General features: G+C 44.6%; 1 protein-coding gene and 1 long non-coding RNA gene across 5 annotated transcripts in view; both read left to right on the top strand.

Moving 5' to 3' along the window:
• LOC148131573 (uncharacterized) overlaps nt 1-23,686 on the top strand; it is an 819,361-nt gene that overhangs the window by 145,909 nt on the left and 649,766 nt on the right. The gene's annotated exons all lie outside the window — the stretch shown is intronic.
• Nucleotides 1-23,686, top strand: part of TSNARE1 (t-SNARE domain containing 1) — a 286,328-nt gene that overhangs the window by 25,275 nt on the left and 237,367 nt on the right. For 2 of the 4 annotated variants that reach the window (XM_087962261.1, XM_087962263.1), the window contains exon 2: nt 1,902-1,970. The exons of the other annotated variants lie outside the window; for them this stretch is intronic. The gene's annotated coding sequence lies outside the window, so the exon portion shown is untranslated. The remainder of the gene's footprint in view (nt 1-1,901; nt 1,971-23,686) is intronic. 4 annotated transcript variants of the gene reach the window in all.

The raw sequence follows: 23,686 nt of genomic DNA, 5'->3' as shown, positions 1-23,686 counted from the left end.
ACATCATACTATGGGCGGTTCTAGACTTACGACCACAGCTGATTCCTAAATTTCTGTTGCTAAGCGAGACAGTTGTTCGGTGTGGTTTGCCCGATTTTATGACATTTCTTTGCCACAGTTTTCAGTGAATCAGTGAATGGTTAAGTTAGTCCCACGGTTGGGACTAATTTAGCCTTCCACATTGACTTTGGTCATGAGAAGGTCGCAAAAAGGGAATCACGTGACCCCGGGACACTGCAACCATCATAAATATGAGCCGGTTGCCAAGCAACCTAATTGTGATCATGTGACCGTAGGGATACAGTGACAGTGTCAGCTTTGGAAGCCATATTGAAACCAGATGCTCTCACGCCGCCACATTTTGACCTGGGAAAGTGGGAGGGTGGGAGGAAGTTTTTGGGGTATGTGTAGTTAGACAAAATAACATTCTTTTTGTAGTTCAAGGTCACGCTAGTGTGCGCATATGTGAGGGGAAGTCTTCAGTTGGGGCGTGTGATGTGATGATGGCTTGCAGGGGTTTGGATTTGTAGTTTTGATTATTACAAGGAAGCCCGGGATTTTCAGATTCAGGATTCCTCCAGTTGTGCCAGTTACTATCCAAATAAAAAAAGAACTTTAGAGCGATGTCTGTCTCTGTTGTGGTTATCCGGCAGCAGGTGCGGACGGATGAGGAGAGTGAGGACTCAGATGAGGGGCCAGGACCATTAGGGAGTGGACTGATGCCTTCAGAGATTGTGGGGGCTGGCAGCAGCGATGAGGAGGTTCCCAAGGAGCCTGTGCCAAGTGCGCGTACACACAGGGCTGCTCACAGGAAAGAGCAGCTGCAGCAGCATGGGCAACTCGGGAATAAGGCTGCAAGGTAACGGCCCCTCCTTCAAGAAGATAAAAGCCAGCTGTGAAGCGAACGTTCTTTGCAGGAAGCAAAGACGTTTTGAAACTCCAGACTCGTGGACATTGCAGTATCTTAAGCTGGTATTTGAAGATTCTTGGGTTGTAAAATATCGATAGGTAACCTTATCTGTTATTCTTGGCAGCCTCACACAGTTTTGGCAAGGCTTGTGCTTATCCAAGTTAACTAGTTTGCAGCAGCCTTTTAACCGGGGATTCGTAAGTATCATTAAAAGGTTTCTGTTCCCTTCGATTCGTGTTTGTTTTATTGGACAAGGGTTTGGGTCAGAACAGTCTCGGAGTTATTGTTTGGAGTGGAGGTTTGCTGGAACGCTGACAAACAGGCTTACAGTAAGTCTGACTAAACGTTTGTTAAGTCCCTTTTTTCAGTGTCGGCGTAATGTCAGACGTTCGCTAAACGAACGGTTGTAAGACAAGGACTACCTAAACTTTTGCCAATGAAATACTGATACAGAGGCAAGAGGATTGTGAATGTCCAATTTGTGTAGCAATTGTGGTGAAGAAACCTGGAAGGTTGCCTGCAGGTCCTTCCCCTTGTTCATTATTTCGATCACTGCTTGTCCTTTTTATCAGCCTAAAAAAAATAAATAAACCGCTCGTATATTTTTGGAATAATTTGAACTTTTTCGGAAGGTTATTCCAAGTCATCGGAAGGCAATCAGAAAGGTACAATAAATAGAATTTGCCTGCAGTTATAGCTACGGGAATGAGGTTCCTCCTATCCTTTAAATGGTGTTTTTTCGATGTCTTTAAAAAAACAAAACATCCAACAGTGTTCGGCCTCTTCATTAATTCAACCCCTCAGCCATGTTCAGAAAACAGGATTAAAAAAAAAAAAACCCCACAAAAATATACATGCCAAAGAATAACGGATCGAGCCAGCAAGTCCTCGGCTCATTTGAGGTGCCTTGTTTTCCTTTAAATATTTAGCAAATATATTTCTCGGTTTAGTGGAGGAATCCATCACCGAATTCTCTCTCTCTTGTGTACAGAGGCTGCACCGCTGGGCAGCGAGAATGAATAAGGCATGAGGACAATATTTGAAATGGCACAATGTTCAGGTAACATGAGGAGCACAATGTACTGGCCCCTTGCCCTGGGTTTCGCTTCCAAACCGTCTTGGCTTAATATAGACAGTCCTTGACGTATGACCATAGTTGAGTTTCAGATTTCTGTTGCTAAGTGAATTTTAAGACCATTCTTGCCACCTTTGCTAAGGAAACGTGGGCAAGAATGCAACCAAGTTCAGAGAGCATCAAGGACCCCACATAACCTCCTCTTCCTTTTCTCCATAAACCTTATTCACGTCTTGCCCTGATGATTATACCTAGTTTGGTAATGAAATATCTGCACGAAAACAGCCGAGCTCAGAGAACACCGAGGATACCACAGTCATCTTCCTCTTCCTCCTCCTCCCCCTCCCTCCCTCTCCCCTCTTTTTATCAACAAACCTTACTTCTAGCACTGATAATGCTACCTAGTTTGGTAACGAAACGTCTTCATGAAAAGAACCAAGCTCAGAGAGCACTAAGGACCCTACAATCCTCCTCCTCCTCCTCCTCCTCCTCCTCCTCCTCCTCCTCCTCCTCCTCCTCCTCCTCCTCCTCCTCCTCCTCCTCCTCCTCCTCCTCCTCCTCAAACCTCCCTCACCTCTGGTCCTGATTGATGTAACCTAGTTTAGTAATGAAACATCTTCACAAAAACAACCAAGCTCAGATAGTACCAAGGACCCCACAGTTCTGTTCCTCCTCTTCCTCCTTCTCATCATCTTCCTCATCCTCGCAAACTTCACTCCCTTCTAGCACTGATGATGTTCTCTATTTGGGTCATGAAACATCTTCCAAAAAAACCACAGTGAAGCTCAGAGAGCACCAAAGACCCCACTATCCTCCTCCTCCTCCTTTCCCTTCTAGCACTGATGATGTTCCCTACTTGGGTCATGAAATGTCTTCAAGAAAACAGCCAAGCTCAGAGAGCACCAAGGACCCCACAATTTAACCCTGAGCTACAAAGATCCCCTTCTGTTGGCTGAACATACCCATCTCTGGTGTACGTGTGAATGGACTCTATTCAAGAAGCTAGGCCTCCATCTTCTCCTCCTGGGAACTCCCCCACTCCACATAACACGTCACTGTAATGTGGGGAGGGGGATCTCCTCTGCCTTGAAGTCACAAGTGATGATTTCACCCCTTTAATCAGAGTCTGAGTGGGTGGCAGAACAGGTGTTCCTGAAGGACCCATTTTCCTTGACAGCCATGTGTGTTTGTGGAGTGGTGACTCACTGGAGCAGCCTACACAATTGTGAAGTCAAGTAAGGAAGGGATTAATGAAGAGGGAGCTTAATTACAACAAGATCCAGGTCACTTCTCACATATCTCCTCCCCAGCTCCCTCCTTCTTTGATCCCTCGTAGTGTTGTGTAGTCTTGTTCAGTGCAGACAGAGGAGATGTTTTCCTGAGTAACTTTGAAAGTTCTCTCTAGATCCTCTGCCACCTTCTGGTGCCCTAAGTCATCTCCCTTCAACTTTCTGGGAACTGAAGAACAGAATAAAAGAGTTGGAAAGGACCATGGAGGTCTTCTAGTCCAACCCTCTGCTCAAGCAGGAGACATTTCAGACAACTGGTTGTCCAGTCTCTTCTTAAAAACCTCCAGTGATGAAGCACCCGCAGCTTCTGAAGGCAAGCTGTTCCACTGGTTGATTGTCCTGTCCGTTAGTTAATTCCAGCTTGGTTGTCTCCTTGATTAGTTCAATGAATCAATCAGAATAGATCTGGAAGGGAACTCAGAGGTCTTCTAGTCCAACCCCCTGCTCAAGCAGGAGGCCCTATTCCATTTCAGATAGTTGTCCAAATCTCTTCTTGAAAAATTCCAATGTTGGAGCACTTCTGAATTCCAGGTTGCTTCTCTCTTTGATTAGTTTCCATCTGTTGCTTCTTGTCCTTCCTTCCTTCCTTCCTTCCTTCCTTCCTTCCTTCCTTCCTTCCATCCATCCATCCATCCATCCATCCATCCATCCATCCATCAGAATAGAGCTAGAAGGGACCTTGGAGATCTTCTAGTCCAGCCTCTGCTCAAGCAGGAGAACTTATACCATTCCAGACAAGTGACTGCACAGTCATTTCTTAAAAACCTCCCGTGATGAAGCATCCACAACTTCTGGAGGCGAGCTGTTCCACTGGTTAATTGTTTTCACTATCGGGGAATTTCTCCCTTAATTCTAGGTTGCTTCTCTCCTTGATTAGTTTCCATCCGTTGCTTCTTGTCCTGCCTTCTGGTGCTCTGGAGAATAAGTAGACCCCCTCTCCTTTTTGTGGTAGCCCCATAGATGTCAGGTGCATCATGCAGAACTCCACATAGCCTTCACTCTATCTCCTGAGTTTCTGAACCAAATGAAATACAGGTAGTCCTCAAATTATGACCACAATGGAGCCCAAAATTGATGTTGCTAAGCAAGAGAGTCGTTCAGTGAGTATTGCCCCATTTGACCTTTCTTGCCACAGCTGTTGAGTGAATCCCTGCCATTGCTTCTGTATGTGTATACAGGTAGTCCTTGACTTACAACCAGAATTAGGTCCATAATTTTTGTCACTAATTGAGGTGGTTGCTAAATGAGTTGTGCCCAAATTTATGGGGATTTTTTTGGTCAAAGTTTTGAAGCAAATCACTTGCATTTGTTAAGTACAGATAGTCCTCAATGTATGGCCAGAAAATTTTTGCTGTTAAATGAAACATTTTTTTTTTTTCAAACTAACCTTTATTGGAAATTTAAAACATTAAAATATAAAATACAATACAGATATTTAAAATGAAAGTGTTGTGTATATTACAATCCATTTTGACAGTGCTTGCATTTCAATTGTTATTCCAGTGCATATTTTATACTCCTAATTGTTCGTATGTATGTATGTATGTATGTTATTCAGTTTTGCTTGGGTATTTTCCCACGTCATTATAGTTGTGCTTTTAAAGTTTTAGCAACGTTTCAGCAGAATCTCATCTGCCATCATCAGGCTTCTGTATAGTGTTCGTCTGTGAGTCAGACTTTCACAGCTGTTTCTGTTTTAAATTTGGTGCTAGCCTACTGCTGTGCCAGAATAGTTTATATCTATATATGGTTTATCTCTCTCTCTCTCTCTCTATCTATCTATCTATCTATCTATCTATCTATCTATCTATCTATCTATCTATCTTTATCTCTATCTCTATCTATCTCTATCTCTATCTCTATCTCTATCTCTATCTCTATCTCTATCTCTATCTCTATCTCTATCTCTATCTCTATCTCTATGTGTTGGACTAGTGAGGAAGTGTGTTCCAGCTTTTTGACTGCATTTTTATGTTCATCCAGGCGGGTACTTATTCTTCTATTGGTCTGTCCAATGTATGTGGCCGGGCATGATGCACAGGGGACTTCGTATATGCCTTTGTTTTCCAGGTCAATTTTATCTTTGGGGTTTCTGAGGATGGCTGCTATTTTTCTGTCTGTTTAGCCAGTCCAACACATGAAAGCCACAGGTCATAGCATCAACTTCAGTGGCACCAAAACCCTAACCACTATAGAAAACCCCAGCCACAGAATTATCAGAGAAGCCATAGAGATTGAAAAAAGACCTGAAAGCATGAATAGAAGAGATGATTCCACCAGACTGGCAATTATTTGGAAGCCTGCACTCACAAACAAAAAAATCTCCACACCACTAGCCAGGCAAACACCTGGGCACAAACAGATCCCCCCTGATACCTCCAGCTCAAACACACCCCAACCAGGCACCCAGATGAAACCTAGCTTCCTAACAAATGATAGCCGTCCATTTGCTTGGAGCCAAGCTGCACTAAAAGCCCCCAATACAGGAACACAATGTTGCCAGCCAATGAAGACACAAAAAAAGCCACAAAACAGACAGATGATATTAGAAACACCAATCAAGCAGAACACAGCAAACTCCAAGACCAATAAACACAGACCAAGAGTCCCAACCAATCAGGATGAAGAAAAAACCATTCTGGCACAGCAGTAGGCTAGCCCCAAATTTAAAACTGAAACAACTGTAAAAGTCTGACTCACAGGCGAACACAATACAGAAGCCTGATGATGGCAGATGAGATTCTGCCGAAACATTGGTACAACTTTAAAAGCACAACTATAATGACGTGGGAAAGCCGAATACCATGCATGTAAGTACCTGCAAAAACTTAAGAAAACAAACACACACACACACACACACACACACACACACACACCTCTATCTTTTAAAAGCCACCACAGTGGTAGCGCCGAGTTGCTTGCTTCTCCACTACTGCCTCCTCCTCCTCCAGCACCACCTCCTTCTCTGGGTAGGGCAATTCTTAACTAACTGAGCATGCTAAGGCAACTCAGGGCACTACCACTGCGGCGGCTTTGCCTGCATCTCCGAGGCTTCGATGTTGGAAGAGGAAGCGAGGGCTGGAAGAGTTGAGAGCTGCGCATGGCTCCGTCTCTCTTTTATTGCCTGCCTGTACATAGGTGCGGGGGAGGGGGGAAGGAAAGAGAGGCAGGAGCAATTCAAAACTGGAGAACTAATGGGGAGAGCTCACAGTGGGTGCTGGGGGAGGAGACTGTTGTTGCTGCTGCCGCGTCGTGTGTGGGAGCTGGTTGGTGCGTGCATCTCAGGGACCTGACTCGGGGGGTCCCTCGGAGAGCCTGGAGGTGTGAGAACTGTGCGGCCTAGATTAATTGCTTTTGGGGGTCATTTCTTCTGCAACCCACCAAAAATTTTTCATGACATACCAGTGGACCGCAGCCCACCGGTTGGCGACCACTGCTCTTTAGCGTTGTTTTGAGGGTAGGAGTTGAAACAATTTATGTCCAGGATGTGAGGGGTCTGTAAATATTTTCATAGCCCTCTTTTTGACTCGTGCAGTATACAGGTTCTCCATGGAAGGCAGCCTGTTGGATTGCAGAGCCAAACCAGACAGTTATAGAGGTGCAGATGACAGACTCAATAATTCCTCTGTAGAACTGAATCAGCAGCTCCTTGGGCAGTTTGAGCTTTCTGAGTTGGCGCAGAAAGAACATTATTTGTTGTGCTTTTTTGAGGACGTTTTTGATGTTAGGTATCCATTTTAGGTCTTGTGATATGATAGAACCTAGAAATGCGAAGGTCACTGTTAGGAATGATAGTCACCTAACAGTTGGGTTGGAAATATATAAACCAGGATAGTAATTTAATACTGTATCTTTAAGAGAATGCTGAAATTGTGATTGGCTGAGGTTCCTCCAATGGCCATAAGATGGAGCCAGAAACCTGGTTTCTTTCTTCTTGCATTTCCTGTTTTTGCCATATTGCCTGATCGTCGTTCTGCTCGGATTGCTGTGAGTTTTGCAACTGTTAGCAAACTCGATTTACTGAACTTTGTTTATGATACTTGACTTTGTTTTTGGATTATCCCTGGACTGATACTTACTGCTTTAACCGTGTATGATTTGGACTGTTTTTTGGACTTTGTTTACCCGTTTACTGGAAGTAAAACCTACATTTTACTATTCAGTGTATCTGTATGCTGGTTGTTTGTTATTCAACATCACTCTCACTCCGTTTCTCTTGAGTGCACTCATTCTCCTAACGGGGAATACCTCAACAGTCTCTACTCTTGATACTGTGTTGTCTAGTATTGTGAGAGGTGGTAGTATAGGAGGGTTTCTCCTAAAGTCTCCCGCCTTTTCTACAGTTTTGAGTGTGTTTAGTTCCAGATTGTTCCGGTTACACCACGAGGTGAGTTGTACAACCTCCTGTCTGTATGCGGATTTGTCATTGTCTCGAATTATCTTTATACCGCCTTGATAAGAATGCACTCGGAATACTGAATCCAGTTTCAGTCACCACGATATAAACAAAGATATTGACACTGGAAAGAGTGCAGAGAAGAGCCACAAAGATTATTTGGGGGGCTGGAGGCTAAAACATACGAAGAACGATTTAGCCTCCAGTCCAGTCTTAATAAAATAAGTCCAGTTTTATTTGAAAAGTAAATACATTTTTCTTCTGTGAATGAGACGGTGAAACTTTTTTCTTTCAATTCCAGGGGCTCCATTTGTATTTCCAGGTAGTGAATAAAGCAGAAAGAGGATTATTTATCTAATCATATTCTTGCTTCCCACCATTGGGCATCCGTAAACGTAGAAAATGTTTCTCACATTCCACCTTTTATTTTTCCCCCCGCCGGCTTAAAATAGGATGCTTTGAAAAGAGAACGATGGGATTCGGATGGGAAACAGCTGTTTCTTTTGGTTATCGATTTATTTGGAGTGGGGTTTACAAAATTGCCTTTTCCTTCTCAATTTCCAGCCTTCCCAATTTCTTTTCTCTAATTTTTATTTTTTATTTAAAAAAAAAAAGCCCTCGAGTCTTTCAAAGTGTGTTTGTAAAAAAAGGAAGTGTGGGTGTTCCTGCAAGGTTGAACCAATCTATTTTTATCATATTATATATCCCTCCTTTAAAAAATAATAATAACCCACCACAATATCTAAAGGATGCTTATTATTATGCGAACAGCGGTGGGGTTTCAAATCTGAGGCGGCGATGATGATGATGTTTCTATAACAACTCTATGACTCACATATTTTTTTTGCAACAGTCTGTTTGGATCGAGGCCAAATATTTCTATATGGTGGAGGCGAGGAGCTGCCTTTGGATCAGGGATGCCTCTTGTTCCTGCACCCAATTCTAGAAAAGTCTAGAGATTCTCTGTCATCCAGATCATGATTGTCCCAAAGGTGCTTTTTTTTTCTTTTTCACGAGGCAACTGGAAGACGTTTCCCTTCTCATCCAAGAAGCTTCTTCAGCTCTGGCTGGATGGTGGGAAATGGAAGGATTTATATTTCTTGCAGACAGCTGGTCATTTGCATCCTTTTAGAGGGTCATTGAGGCTACTTGGAGGTTTATCTGTGTCCTTAAGGTCACCTGAGTAGAGCTCCTGGTTTCTGTAGTATGTAATTTTTCCTCTTGAAATCCATTCCTACTTCCATACCATTTAAAGGCTGTTAATCCCAAACTGTATAGGTAAAATTGCAGATTACAAAAACCAGGAGCACTACTCAGATGATCCTGAGGACACAGATAAATCTTCAAGTGGCTTCAATGACCCTCTAAAAGGATGCAAATGACAAGCTGTCTAAAAATGACAAGCTGTCTAAAACCTTCCATTTCCCACTATTTTGTTAGAGCTGAAGAAGTTTCTTGGATGAGAAGCAAAATATCTTCAAAAGAAAAAAACAAGAAAGTCCAGGTGCCTCCTAAAAACAGCACCTTTTAGACAACCATGATCTGGAGGACTGAGAATCTCTACAGACTTTTAGCTATACAAATTGGGATGAACACCCTTTGAATGGTGTGGGTATAGGAATGGATTACCAGGAAAAAAATGCAGACTACAGGAACCAGGAGCACCACTCAGGTGACCCTGAGGACACAGAAGAACCTCCAAGTGGCCTCAATGACCCTCTAAAAGGATGCAAATGACCAGCTGTCTGCAAGGAGTATTAATCCTTCCATTCCCCACCTCTTGTCAGACCTGAAGAAACTTCTTGGATGAGAAGTGAAATGTCTTCAAAAAAAGAAAAGAAAAAGAAAGAAAGAAAGCCCAGTTGCCTCCCCCCCAAAAAAAGCACATTTGGGACAATACTAGAAAAGAAGCAGCCTAGAACTAAGGAGAAATTTCCCGACAGTGAGAACAATTAACCAGTGGAATGGCCTCCCTCCAGAAGTCATGGATACTCCATCACTGGAGGTTTTTAAGAAGAGACTGAACCACCGTTTGTCTGATATGGTACATGGCCTCCTGCTTGAGTAGGGGGTTGGACTAGAAGACCTCTAAGGTCCCTTCCAACTCTGCTACCAGCTTCTTGGGGATGGTTAAGTATCCCATTTCCTGAAACGCAGATGCCAAGAAGGAGCCAGGATTGTTTCAAGACTTCAGAGCTATTTCTCCTTCTGCTTTGTCTCAAGATGTACTCCCCCAAGGTTGGAGATGACCTCATCAGTCAAGGGTTGGCAAACTGGAATGATAAACCCTTTTGAAACTGTTCCTCTTTAAACTTTCATTCCAGAATAAAATAAACCCAATTGGTAAATGTTTGACTTCTCCATTATGTAGACTTCAGCTTCTCCTCCTCTAGAGGCCCAGCAAGGACTGTTGAGTTGAAGGTTACAGGTTTTAGCTGCAGTCTAACTAGCAACAGGACCTCAAATGCCAGTGGAACAGTTGGAAGGAGAGGGGGTGCCCCTGATTTGAAGCCCCTCCCCCCCAGAATACACTCAGGAACAAGGCTGAATAAAACAACATCAAGATGTTCAGATGAAGACCTCCAATGTTTTAGGAATGGCATCTAAGGGACCTCTAGAAGTTCTTACTCCATGACAAAAACATTAGCTCAGATTCGTTAACTTGACTATAAATGGTCCCATTTAGAGAATTTAAGTTTTTTTTTAAAGAATGTGGAAACGAGTAAAACAATGTAATTGAGAAAATAGAGAGAGAGAGAGAAGGAAGGAAGGAAGGAAGGTGTTCAGTTCTTAATATATGAACATATCTTCTTAATAAACATACTAGTAGTCGTGTATTAGAAAATTTCCTTTCTCGCCTCGCCCTCCCTTCTTAAACATTGTTTGGGGCCACATGTAATCCTTCTTTCTTTCCTTCCTTCCTCTGTCCCCTTCCCTCTCATTCCCCTCTCCTTCCTTCCTTCCTTCCTTCCTTCCTTCCTTCCTTCCTTCCTTCCTTCCTTCCTTCCTTCCTTCCTTCCTTCCTTCCTTCCTTCCTTCCTTCCTTCCTTCCCTCTTGTTCCCTCCTAGAAAATAGTTTGTGGCCACATGCAATCCTTCCTTCCTCTCTCCCCTTCCCTCTTGTTCCCAACCTTCCTTCCTTCCTTCCTTCCTTCCTTCCTTCCTTCCTTCCTTCCTTCCTTCCTTCCTTCCTTCCTTCCTTCCTTCCTTCCTTCCTTCTTCTTTCCTTCTTTCCTTCTTTCCTTCTTTCCCTCCTTCCCTCCCACCTAGAAAATGTTTGGGGCCACATGCAATCCCTCCTTTCCTCCATCCTTCCTTCCATCCTTCTTCTCTCCCCCCCTCCTCCCTTCCCCTCTCATTCCCTCTCTTTCCTTCTTTCCTTCCCTCCCTCCCTCCCTCCCAAATCATTTGTGGTCACACGCAAGAGAGCCGACATACAGAGCTCTGCAAACTTCACCACCAAATTATAACGTTAAAATTAATGACGATCACAAGGAGGCAATGATTAAGCACATGACTGGAGAGTAATCATATTAATCATAATTAAGTTTCATTAAGTTTAAGAATAACTTAATTTTTTTTACCCTGTTCCCATTCAGTGCTTTTTGGAATAACTTCTCGTATGGCTCTGAGCTTGGAAAGTTGTACATTTTTTGAGCTCCATGCCGAGTTTGCCCCACATAATGTGGTCAGTAGTGCTGTGGAGACCTTGAGAACACCTGAAGAATCATGTGGGGGACAAATTGCTATGGAGATTAACCACAGGTTGTCCTTCACTTACCTCCATTTGTTTAGTGGCCATACAAAGTCAGCATCTTACCCACAATAATATATAACTGGGCTTTCTCCATTGTGTATACCATTCCCACGACACCAGAGTTTCCCAATGTTTTGTGCACCATGGACCCCCTATAAATACCTTTTGTGGCTAAAGGCACCCAATGCATAACTCAAGATTTAAATCATAACATTTATAGAATTATAGAATAACAGAGTTGGAAGGAACCTTGGAGGTCTTCTAGTCCAACCCCTTGCTTAGGCAGGAAACCCTACACCTCTTCAGACAAATGGTTGTCCAAGCTCTTCTTAAAAACTTTTGGTGTTGGAGCATTCACAACTTCTGGAGTCAAGTTGTTCCACTGATTAATTGTTCTCACTGTCAAGAAATTTCTCCTTAGTTCTAAGTTGCTTCTCTCCTTGCTTAGTTTCCACCCATTTCTTCTTGTCGTGCCCTCAGGTGCTTTGGAGAATAGCTTGACCCCCTCTTCCTTCTGGCAACCCCTGAGATATTGGAACACTGCTATCATGTCACCCCTAGTAGTCCTTTTTTTCATCAAACTAGACATACCCAGTTCCAGCAACTGTTCTTTATATGTTTTAGTCTCCAGTCCCCTAATCATCTTTGTTGCTCTTCTCTGCACTCTTTCTAGAGTCCGAACATCCTTTTTTATATCGTGGTGACCAAAACTGGATGCAGGATTCCAAGTGTGGCCTTACCAAGGCATTATAAAGTGAGATTAACACTTCATGTGGTTTTGATTTCTTCAAGCCTTTGTGGACCCTGTGTAATGACGTTGTGGCCCCCAGGGGCCTGGGCAGTGAGAACCACTGCACTACACTACATTGTCTCTCACATAAATTATTGCATTGTATTAATTTCATATTAGGCTCCAATTGATACATAAGAAGTCCCAGATTCCGTAGAGCAGCATGACTTGGCTTGGACTTCGATCACCGTTGATCAAACTTTCATAGTTCACGCGGGAATACTCAGGTCTAGCCTCACATTTGCTGCAACCATTAATCCTTAGTAAGAGAACCTATCACTTCAACCAAATGGAGCCGAGGGTCTTTCTTTCCTTAGGGACCTAGCTGGAGCAGGCCTGACAATCTTGATTGAGAACTTCCTCTAAAACAGGGGTGTCCAACCTTGGCAACTTTAAGACTTGTGGACTTCAACTCCCAGAATTCCTCAGCCAGCTTTGCTTTAAAACCTAGAATGGAAATACGGGACAGTGGGTGAGAACCAGATGGGAAAATTATGGAGCAAAGCTAAGAATAACTATCAAGGATAAGTGTTTTGGCCAGAACGGTTTGGAAGCCAACCCAGTTTGGGGAGAACAAAAAAAGAGAAACCAGTGTATTTTAATGTCCAGGGTCAGGAGAATAAAGTAGAAAGGATTTATGGCAACCCCTGGTCAGAAATGCGTTAACAGGCTCTGTCTGCAAAAAATGTCCTGAAATAATAGCTGGCAGGAAGGGGTGAAATGGTCTGTGGAATATCAGTCCTTTAGCAACAGAGATAATGTGCTTGTTCTTGAGAAAATTCAAAGCATATGTCCCTGGAGGAGTAAGATCTAGTTCAAGGTCAAGGCCAGATGTTTGGAGCTGTCAGTTGCACGGAACAAGCTGCTGTTGTCAGACTGTACAATAGTAGGAAGTAAGATGAGGAGATACATGGTCTCCATGCAATCAGGGGTCTAATCCAACACATCATCTTCTGTGACAGCTCTGGAGTTCTTTCTCCTTCTTTAACTCTTCTAATGACATTTGATCCAAAGAAGCAGGAGACTGATGTATTATTGTCAATGGTTCAGGCCTTGACCCTTGGCTTTACGTTGAGGAATGGAGCATCCTGAATTTAAGGAACTGGGAATGTCTGCTCTAATGAAAAGAAGGAGGAGGAGTGATGTGACAGCAGTAGTCCAATATTTGAGGGTGTCAGCGTTCCAATGAAACTCCCTATTTCACTCAGCACTCAGAAACAAAATTCATCCAAGTAAGAATTTATTAAAGAAGTCATACTGGCGCATCTGGGAAAACCTGAACCCGAGAGTTCTGGGTTTTCCCTTCCCAATTGAAAATTCAAAAACCCATCCCCTGCACCCCCCAGACCATCACATGGCCCAATCAACCATCATCCCAACTGGAGACATTCCTCCAACCCCTCCTTTGCAGGTGCAGGATCACTTGTCCTTGACTTGAGAAGAATGTTGTTAGGTCTAATCTTCTAGCTCTTCATGAAATCTCCCCTCCCAAATTCCCAGGCACTAAGATGTAACTATTGAGTAAAATATGGCTTCCAAAGCTGACAGAGGGGCTACCACAGAGAAGAAGGGGTCAATCTATTCCCCCAAAGTACCTGAAGGAAGCACAAGAAGCAATGGATGGAAACTCATCAAGGAGAGAAGCGACTTAGGACTGAGGAGACATTTCCTGACAGTGAGGACAATCAACCAGTGGAACAGCTTTGACTTCAGACATTGTGGGTGCTTCATCACTGGAGGTTTTTAAGAAGAGATTCAATAGGCATTTGTCTGGCATGGTGTAAGATTTCCTGCTTGAGTAGGAGGTTGGGTTAGAAGACTTCCAAGGTGCCTTCCAATTCTGTTGTTCTGTCATTCTGCTTCAAACACCAGACAGTGGAGATCTATCGGTGCTCTCCAAATTTTACTTTGAGAAGAAGGCTTATAAACTAGCTATAGGTAGAGATCTGAGGTGAAAATGACTCAAAACTGGAAGTAGCTAAGGTCCACGGATGCTCTATTCCAGGGGTGTCAAACTCGATCCCGTCATGGGCCACATCAGTAGTTTGTTTACCCTTGGGGGCCTGGGGTGGCCTGGTCGTCGTATCCCTACTGACCCACATTCCATTGAGCAGGATGACTTGGCTTGGACTTTGATCAGCTTTGATCAAACTTGCATCTTTCATGCGGGAATACTCAGGACTAGCCTCACTTTTGCTGCAACCGTTAGTCCCTAGTAAAATAACCTATTGCTGCAACCAAATGCAGTCGAGGGTCTTTCTTTCCTAGGGACCTAGCTGGGGCAGACCTGACAAAGTATCTTGATTGGGTTGGTGTGGCCCGGCCTGGGGCAGTAGGGGCTGATCCATCGCCGTTTGCAGGATGGCACTGCGGGCCAACTCCGTGGCCTACCATGGACTGATTGGGCCCGTGGGCTGCATGTTTGACATGTCCGCTCTAATCTGCAGGCAGCCTCACTCACAAGCCAGGATTGTCAGCTCTGCCATCTTTGCTAAACTTCACTATGTCACTACGCTGTCACAAGAGGAGGGAGTCTGTTAGGAATGTAAGTCACCTAATAGTTGGGTTGGAAAATATATAAACCAGGATAGACATTTTAATACTGTCTCTTTAAGAGAATGCTAAAACTGTAATTGGGTGTGATTCCTCAAATGGCCATAAAATGGAGCCAAAAACCTAGGTTGGTTTGTTCCTGTTCTGTTCTGGAGACAGTTCCCGTTCCTATTGACTGTTATTCTTGGATTTGATGTAACTCTGTTACTGAACTGTTTTTGATACTGGACTTGGTTATTTGGATTATCCCTGGACTGAAAACCGACTACTTTAACCGTGAATGACTTGGACTGCTTGTTTGGATTTTGCTTCAACGTTTATTGGAAGTAAAAACCTACCTTTTATTATATAGTGTACCTGTGTGCTAGTTGTGTGTTATTCTTCACCACTCTCACTACGTCTCCCTGTATGCGCTCATTCTCCTCCCCTACCTCAACAGAGTCAACTTATTCTCTAAAGCATCTGAAGGCATGTCAAGAAGCAATGGATGGAAACTGATGAAGGAGAACATCAACCTAGAAAGAGTGCAGAGACATTGGAGGGTTGGAGGTTGGAGGTTAAAACATATGAAGAACTGTTGCGGGAATTGTATATGTCTAATTTAATGAAAAGAAAGGGGTAGGGGTGACATGATAGCAGTCTTCCAGTATTTGGGGGACTGCCATAAAGAAGAGGGGGGTCAACCTATTCTCGAAAACATGGGAAGGCAGGACAAGTAGCAATAGATGAAAAATAATCAAAGAGAGAAGCAATGTAAAACTAAGGAGACATCTCGTGACAGTGAGGACAATCAACCAGTGGAACAGCTTGCCTCAAGAACCTCACTGGAAGTTTTTAAGAAGAGATTGGATGGCCATTTGCATGAAATGGTATAGGGTCTCCTGCTTAAGCAGTGGGTTGGACTAGAAGACCTCCAAGGTCCTTTCTAACTCTGTTACTCTGTTCTGCGCTGGAATAATTGTCGAAAAAGGACCTTTGGTATCTGAGAATGCTAAATGAGAACGTGGCCTGACCATTTCAAGCATAGGTTCCGGCACCCAGCAGAATGATTCTAGTTTTCTCTCCAGGCTAATGACATTAAATTCCATCTTCGTGGTGACATGCTCATTTGAGAGAAGTTGTTGCAGCCTTGATGCATATCGAATCTGTAAATAACACTCCGAGGTCAGCGTACCTTTGGGCAAAAGGCAATTAGGACACAGCTCCGAATGTATCAGTTTTCCAATTACTGGCCAAAGATGACTGATCTTTAGGTTTAGATCATTTAGGTTGGAAAGAGATTTTATCACAGGCAGCTCTTCACCATGGACTTTCTGGTTTTTCTCTGAAGACATTTAGCTTCTCATTCAAGAAGCTTCTTCAGCTCTGACTGCATGGTGGGGAATGGAAGGATTTATATTCCTTGAAGACAGCTGGTCATTTGCACCCTTTTAGAGGGTCATTGAGGCCATTTGTAGGGCTATCAGTAGCAGTAGTGTAAGTAGGCTTATCGGATGACCCTGAGGACCCAGAGTCAGATGAGGACACAGATAAACCTCCAAGTGGCCTCATTGACTTTCTAAAAGAAGGCAAATGACCAACTGTCTGCAAGGAATATAAACCCTTCTATTCCCCACCATGCAGTCAGAGCTGAAGAAGCTTCTTGGATGAGAAGTGAAACGTCTTCAAAGAAAAACCAGGAAAAAAAGCACCTTTCAGACAACTATGACCTGGATGATGGAGAATCTCCATAGAGATTCTTCACCAGGAAGTTGGCTGATGTTGGAGAAGGGAGGAGTCGTGGTTTGAAAAGAGCAATAGAAGGATGGGACTTGTAGTCCCTGACGTTGGCTCGGGGAAGCGGTTGGTTAGTAACCAAGCACGTTCTCTCCCAAATTTCAGAACGGGTTACAGAGAAGGTAGGATGGAATGGGAAAAAAACGAGAGATGTCTCATTAGGTTTTGCTTGGTGTGGTGGGTTGATAGGATGTCAAATGATCAAATGTACGATCCTCGACTTATGAACACAGTTGAGGCCAAAATTGATGTCGTTAAGTGAGATATTTGTTAAGTGAGTTTTGCCCCATATTGACGACCTCTCTTGCCTCAGTTCCTAAGTGAATCACTGCGGTTGATAAGTTATCTGGCTTCCCCATTGACTTTGCTTTTCAGGTGGTCCCATGATTTTGGGACACAGCAACTATCATAAATACATGCCAGCCAGTGGTAGGATTCAAATTATTTTACCGCCGGTTCAGTGGGCATTGGTGCGCGTGCTTTGCCTAATGCACGCGCACAGCTTTCCCCACATTATCCGAGGCCAATCACTGTCAGGGTTCCAAGTACCCCCATAGCAAAAGGAACTCTTGAGGCAGATAGGTTCCTCAAAAAATAGATTTATTCGGTATGTCATGTATTAGGTATGAGGTAACTTTTGCATCCTTCACGAGGTGCTTCCCCATGTTTGCAAAGTGAACAATAGTTGCGGCTTAAGGAGCTAATTCTTCCTTTAAAGCTTCCCTTTCTTATTTATTCACGGGGCTTGCATCGTGCCTTTTCTTCACAGAGTGTTGGATGCCGCCGTTTACTTAGTTGATTAATATATTTACTCTCCTAATGTGGGTAAAGTTAGGAAAGGAAGGACGGGGAGAGGAACATGAAAGGGAGCTTTTGCTTTGGTGTAAAATGGAAATAACCTCGTCCTTCAAAAAAAGTTTTTTTTAAAAAAGGGAAAGAAAAATACCTTCCCTCTGTCCACATTTCATAATATGCAGATCTTTTGAAGGCCGCAAGTCTTAAGGTTGACAGGTTTGGAGAAGTTTTGTGAAGGAGATGACCAGGTGGAGCAGTAGTGGGATTCAATTTTTTTTACTACCAGTTCTATGGGCGTGGCTTGGCGGGCGTGGCTTGGTGGGCGTGGCAGGGGAAGGATACTGTAAAATCCCATTCCCACCCCACTCCATTAACCTGCTTCCCAGCTCCGTTCTCCTGTGCAGGGCAACCAAAGAATCAGCTGGGACTCAGGAGGCAGAGAATAGATGGGGTCAGGGCCAGTCAGTGGTATTTGTCATTTTCTGAACTACTCAAAATTTCTGCTACCGGTTCTCCAGAACTGGTCAGAACCAGCTGAATACCACCTCTGAGGTGGAGCCTGAAGGCGGGGTCAAATGCATCATCAGTTTGCAATCCATACACAGTCACAAGAGACCAGCCCTCTGTGAATTCCATTGACTCTTATCTGGCGCCAATTTGCCTTCGCTGTTAGTAGATCAGATTCTTGTTCTATAGATAGGGTGCAGTAAACTTTTAGTGTTTTAAACTCAATTCCTGTTCCTGGTTACTTGCACCTGACAGTTAGAAATGTTATTCATGCTCTTGAAATGAAATCTATGGCAGATTACCGGAAACCCATTGGTCTGGTGTCGATAGGTGCCCTGTCCCCTTCTGGGAACAGGCCTTTCTCTGGAGGCTGGGGACCCAATCTCTTGGGTCTGGTTATGGTGGCCTCTTTTGTGCCCAATGCTTTGAGGTCTACCATCAATCAGAAGTCCTTCAGTGGAACCCCTGCTTCTGGAAATGAGTACTTCAATCCTGGGATGGAGCTCCTGGCTGCTGCCTTGAGCCAGGACACCCGTTCCCACACTTTGACAAGCAAGACCCCCAATCTCTCCGGACACCTCCAGACACAGCAAAGCATGTGCTTACCAAAACGGTTGTTAAACCGGCAGCATCCCACCACTGGATGGGGCACTCTCCTCCCAAATTGTTTGGTGGCCTTGCACTGTTCCTGCCTTCTCTCCACTCTCCATGCTCTGGGATCAGGAGGAGGGGGGTCCTTGCTCATTGCTTGAGTTCTGTCGCTCCACATGTCCACAGGGCCCTCTCTCAATCATTCTGCACCCGTTCCTCCCTGCTGACAATCTGTCCCAATCCCGAAAGGCCCTGGCTTGACTCGGCCTGCTCCTTCCCACATTCCTCTGAAACAAACAAAGCCACCCCCTCGATCTTCTTCGGCTCCAGCTTCTGCTCATTTTCCTCCACAGATTCAGGCTCCGCTGGGGGGCATAACAAAAATGGACATCAGAGGTGCCTTTAAGGAGAGGGTTTCAATTGCATTTACCTCCTCACTGTGGACACCCCTTGTAGACTTCAACCAGTATCTCCATGATTTTACTCCACTATCTCAACCCCTAGACTGCCCACAAAGATCATAGCCCAAAAGTAATTTGAATTTCACTGCTGATCTTATATCTGTTCCTGCAATGCATTTGAGTTGTTTAAAGCAGTGGTCCCCAACCTTTTTTGTACTACGGACCGGTACAATCCATGGACCGATCCACGGACCGGTACCGGCATCAGCACGCACGACCAAGGCAAGGCGAGCCGAGCGACCGGCCAGCCAGCCGTCCCCCACTTCTCCCCGCCACCTTCAACTCATCCTTTGCCTCTTGAAAAAAGCACCTTTAGGACATCCATGACTTGGATGATGGACAATCTCCATACACATTTACTCCCAAATATTTACTCCCTAAACATTTCTGGTAATCTCTCCCCCCAAATGCTGATGAGATATGATCATGTTTGGTTTTGAAGGCTCAGTGAAGTTTGGTTAAATCTTGCTTGCTACAACACAGCTCTAATCAATATTTATTTTGGGAGTTGAAGTCCACAACTCTTAAAGTCAACAGGTTTGGAGATTCCTACCCTACATTAACAAATAAATGAACAAAATAACTTTTTCCATTGCAACGGAGTTTGCAAAGTCCAGTTGCCTCTTGAAAAAAAAAAATCACCTTTGGGACTGTGATTCGTGAATTTTTTTTTCTGAGTTAAGCTAGGAACAAGGAGAACTTTAGTGAATGGATCCAGCCAAAGTTCTTAGTTTTCCTCTATTGCTCTCTAACCTTTTATCTAGCAGATCAAACTTAACCAAACGGAAAAAAAAGTATTGCAAATGTTTTATGTATGATTCATCAAGTCGACAGTCTTTTTTCTTTTTAATTCTTTTTGTCTGATTTGGATGATAAAGGAATGGCGGGGAGGAAACTAAATAAAATTTAAAATTGATTCAAATTAGTGGCTAACTGGTAGCTCCTCTCTGGAGACTCTGGAGTGGAAAAAAACTGTGAAAGAAAATAACTTTATTTAAATGGGTGACAATGAGGTTGATTCGACTTCCTCTGTTTTTCACTACAAAGCTGACTGTGAACAAGGAGGGATTTCCCACCTTGAACAGAAGAGATGATTCCACCAGGCTGTCAATCATTTGGAAGCGTGCACTCACAAACAAAAAAATCTCCACACCACAAGCCAGGCAAACACCTGGGCACAAACAGATCCCCCGATACCTCCAGCTCAAACACGCCCCAACCAGGCACCCAGATGAAACCCAGCTTCCTAACTAATGATAGCCGTCCATTTACCCGAAGCCAAGCTGCACTAAAGGCCTCCAATAAAGTTGTGCTTTTAAAGTTGTAGCAACGTTTCAGCAGAATCCCATCTGCCATCATCAGGCTTCTGTATTGTGTCCGTCTGTGAGTCAGACTTTTACAGTGGTTTCAGATTTAAATTTGGGGCAGCCTATTGCTGTGCCAGAATGGTTTTTCTTCATCCTGATTGGTTGGGAGTCTTGGTCTGTGTTTATTGGTCTTGGAGCCCCCATGGGATCACCACTGTCACCTGTCATTGCAAACCTGTTCATGGAAGAATTCGAATCCAGAGCCCTGGCCAATGCCATCCTCAAACCCAAACTATGGTTAAGATACATCGATGACACATTCGTGATTTGGCCCCATGGACAAGAAAACCTAAACAATTTCCTAACACACCTAAACAGCGCACACCCCAAAATCAAGTTCACCATGGAAACAGAAACAAACAACTACCATTCCTAGATGTACTAATCTACAAAAAAACAGATGGCACACTAGGACACACCATATACCAGAAGAAAACACACACCAACCGCTACCTCAACGCCCAATCCCACCACCACCCAGCACAGATAAACTCCGTGGCTAAAACACTAATTACCAGAACCAAACGCCTGGCAGACAAGACACACATTAAGACTGAACTATGCACCCTGACTAAAGTACTGACAGCCAGCGGCTTCCACAAAAGCAAAATCACCAACTTGATCCACAAAAACACACCGAGACATAATAGAGACCCAGAAGATGAACAGACCCATGGAACAGCTGTCCTGCCCTACATAAGAGGCACTACAGACAAAATTAGTAAGATACTATACAGACACCACATCAAGACTGCCTTCAAAACAGACAGAAAAATAGCAGCCATCCTCAGAAACCCCAAAGACAAAATTGACCTGGAAAACCAAGGCATATACGAAGTCCCCTGTGCATCATGCCCGGCCACATACATTGGACAGACCAACAGAAGAATAAGTACCCGCCTGGATGAACACAAAAATGCAGTCAAAAAGCTGGAACACACTTCCTCACTAGTCCAACACATGGAAGCCACAGGTCATAGCATCAACTTCAATGGCACCAAAACCTTAGCCACTATAGAAAACCCCAGCCACAGAATTATCAGAGAAGCCATAGAGATTGAAAAAGACCTGAAAGCATGAATAGAAGAGATGATTCCACCAGACTGTCAATCATCTGGAAGCCTGCACTCTCAAACAAAAAAATCTCCACACCACAAGCCAGGCAAACACCTGGGCACAAACAGATCCCCCCGATACCTCCAGCTCAAACACACCCCAACCAGGCACCCAGATGAAACCCAGCTTCCTAACTAATGATAGCCGTCCATTTACCCGAAGCCAAGCTGCACTAAAGGCCTCCATTAAAGTAACACAATGCTGCCAGCCAATCAAGATACAAAAAGAGCCAAAAAACAGACAGAAGATATCAGAGACACCCATCAAGCAGAACACAGCAAACTCCGAGACCAATAAACACAGACCAAGACTCCCAACCAACCAGGATGAAGAAAAAACCATTCTGGCACAGCAATAGGCTGCCCCAAATTTAAATCTGAAACCACTGTAAAAGTCTGACCCACAGACGGACACAATACAGAAGCCTGATGATGGCAGATGAGATTCTGCTGAAACGTTGCTACAACTTTAAAAGAACAACTATAATGACGTGGGAAAATACCCGAACAAAGCTGAAGGCCATATATATATATATATATTCCCACTACCGATCGAGAAATAGTTTAATTGGTATTGTTTCTCTTTCTGCATCCTTGAACGACATTAAATAGACTATCAGTTGAGGCACAACTAAACCTATGTTCCACTCCAGGTTTCTATAGGGGGTTGGAGGGGGGGGATATGTTCTGATGTTCGCTGTGACCATGAGATTGAAGCTCTGCCCCCTTTTTGTTAACATGCAACATGTATGAAGATTTTGGACATGGCTTTGAACTTATGGCAGCCCATCCCAGGCTGATTTTTTAAAAATATCCCTGCTGACAATCCTATTTTTTTATATATAGAAATATATTTCATATTCTGTAATAGACAGAACAGCTATTGGATTGTGATGGTGTAAGGCCTTGAGCAGAGGGCTGGACTAGAAGACCTCCAAGGCCCCTTCCAGCCCTATGATTCAATGTTCCATAGACAGAGAGTGCTTGTAATGAAATAACCTCTCCTTCCTTCCTTCCTTCCTTCCTTCCTTCCTTCCTTCCTTCCTTCCTCCTTCCTTCCTTCCTTCCTTCCTTCCTTCCTTCCTTCCTTCCTTCCTTCCTTCCTTCTTCCTTCTTTCCTTCCTTCCGTCCTTCCTTCCTTCCTTCCTTTCTCCTTCCTTCCTTCCTTCCTTCTTCCTTCCTTCCTTCCTTCCTTCCTTCCTTCCTTCCTTCCTTCCTTCCTTCTTCCTTCCTTCTTCCTTCCTTCCTCCTTCCTTTCTTCCTCCTTCCTTCCTTCCTTTTTCCTTCCTTCCTTCCTTCCTTCCTTCCTTCCTTCCTTTCTTCCTCCCTTCCTCCCTTCCTCCCTCCCTCCTTCCTTCCTTCCTCCTTCCTTCCTCCCTTCCTCCTTCCTCCCTCCCTCCCTCCTCCTCCCTCCTTCCTCCCTTCCTTCTTCCTTCCTTCCTTCCTTCCTTCCTTCCTTCCTTCCTTCCTTCCTTCCTTCCTTCCTTCCTTCCTTCTTCCTTCCTTCCTCCCTCCCTCCCTCCCTCCCTCCTTCCTCCCTCCCTTCCTTCTTCCTTCCTCCCTCCCTCCCTCCCTCCCTCCTTCCTCCCTCCCTCCCTTCTTCCTTCCTTCCTCCCTCCCTCCCTTCCTTCCTCCCTCCCTCCCTCCCTCCCTCCCTCCCTTCCTTCCTTCCTTCCTTCCTTCCTTCCTTCCCTTCCTTCCTTCCTTCCTTCCTTCCTTCCTTCCTTCCTTCCTCCTCCCCTCCCTCCCCTCCTTCCTCCCTCCCTTCCTTCTTCCTCCTTTCCTCCCTCCCTCCCTTCCTCCCTCCCTCCCTCCTTCCTTCCTCCCTCCCTTCCTTCCTTCCTTCCTTCCTTCCTTCCTCCCTCCCTCCCTCCCCTCCCTCCTTCCTCCCTCCCTCCCTCCCTCCTTCCTCCCTCCCTTCCTTCCTCCCTCCCTCCCTCCCTTCCTCCTCCTTCCTTCCTTCCTTCCTTCCTTCCTTACTTCCTTCCTCCCTCCCTCTCCCTCCCTCCCTCCCTCCCTCCCTCCTTCCTTCCTTCCTTCCTTCCTTCCTTCCTTCCTTCCTTCCTTCCTTCCTTCCTTCCCTTCCTTCCTTCCTTCCTTCATTCCTCCCTCCCTCCCTCCCTCCCTCCTCCTTCCTTCCTCCCTTCCTTCTTCCTTCCTTCCTTCCTTCCTCCCTCCCTCCCTCCCCCCTCCTCCCCCTCCCTCCCTCCTCCCTCCTTCCTTCCTTCCTTCCTTCCTTCCTTCCTTCCTTCCTTCCTTCCTTCCTCCCTCCCTCCCTCCCTCCCTCCCTCCCTCCTCCCTCCC

The sequence above is a fragment of the Notechis scutatus genome, chromosome 3 (genome assembly GCF_049901735.1).
Source record: "Notechis scutatus isolate UNSWTSFEM ecotype Mainland chromosome 3, rNotScu1.2, whole genome shotgun sequence".
NCBI lineage: Eukaryota > Metazoa > Chordata > Lepidosauria > Squamata > Elapidae > Notechis > Notechis scutatus.
The sequence above is the reverse complement of the archived record's forward strand: the minus strand, read 5'-3'. Positions and strand labels throughout refer to the sequence as shown.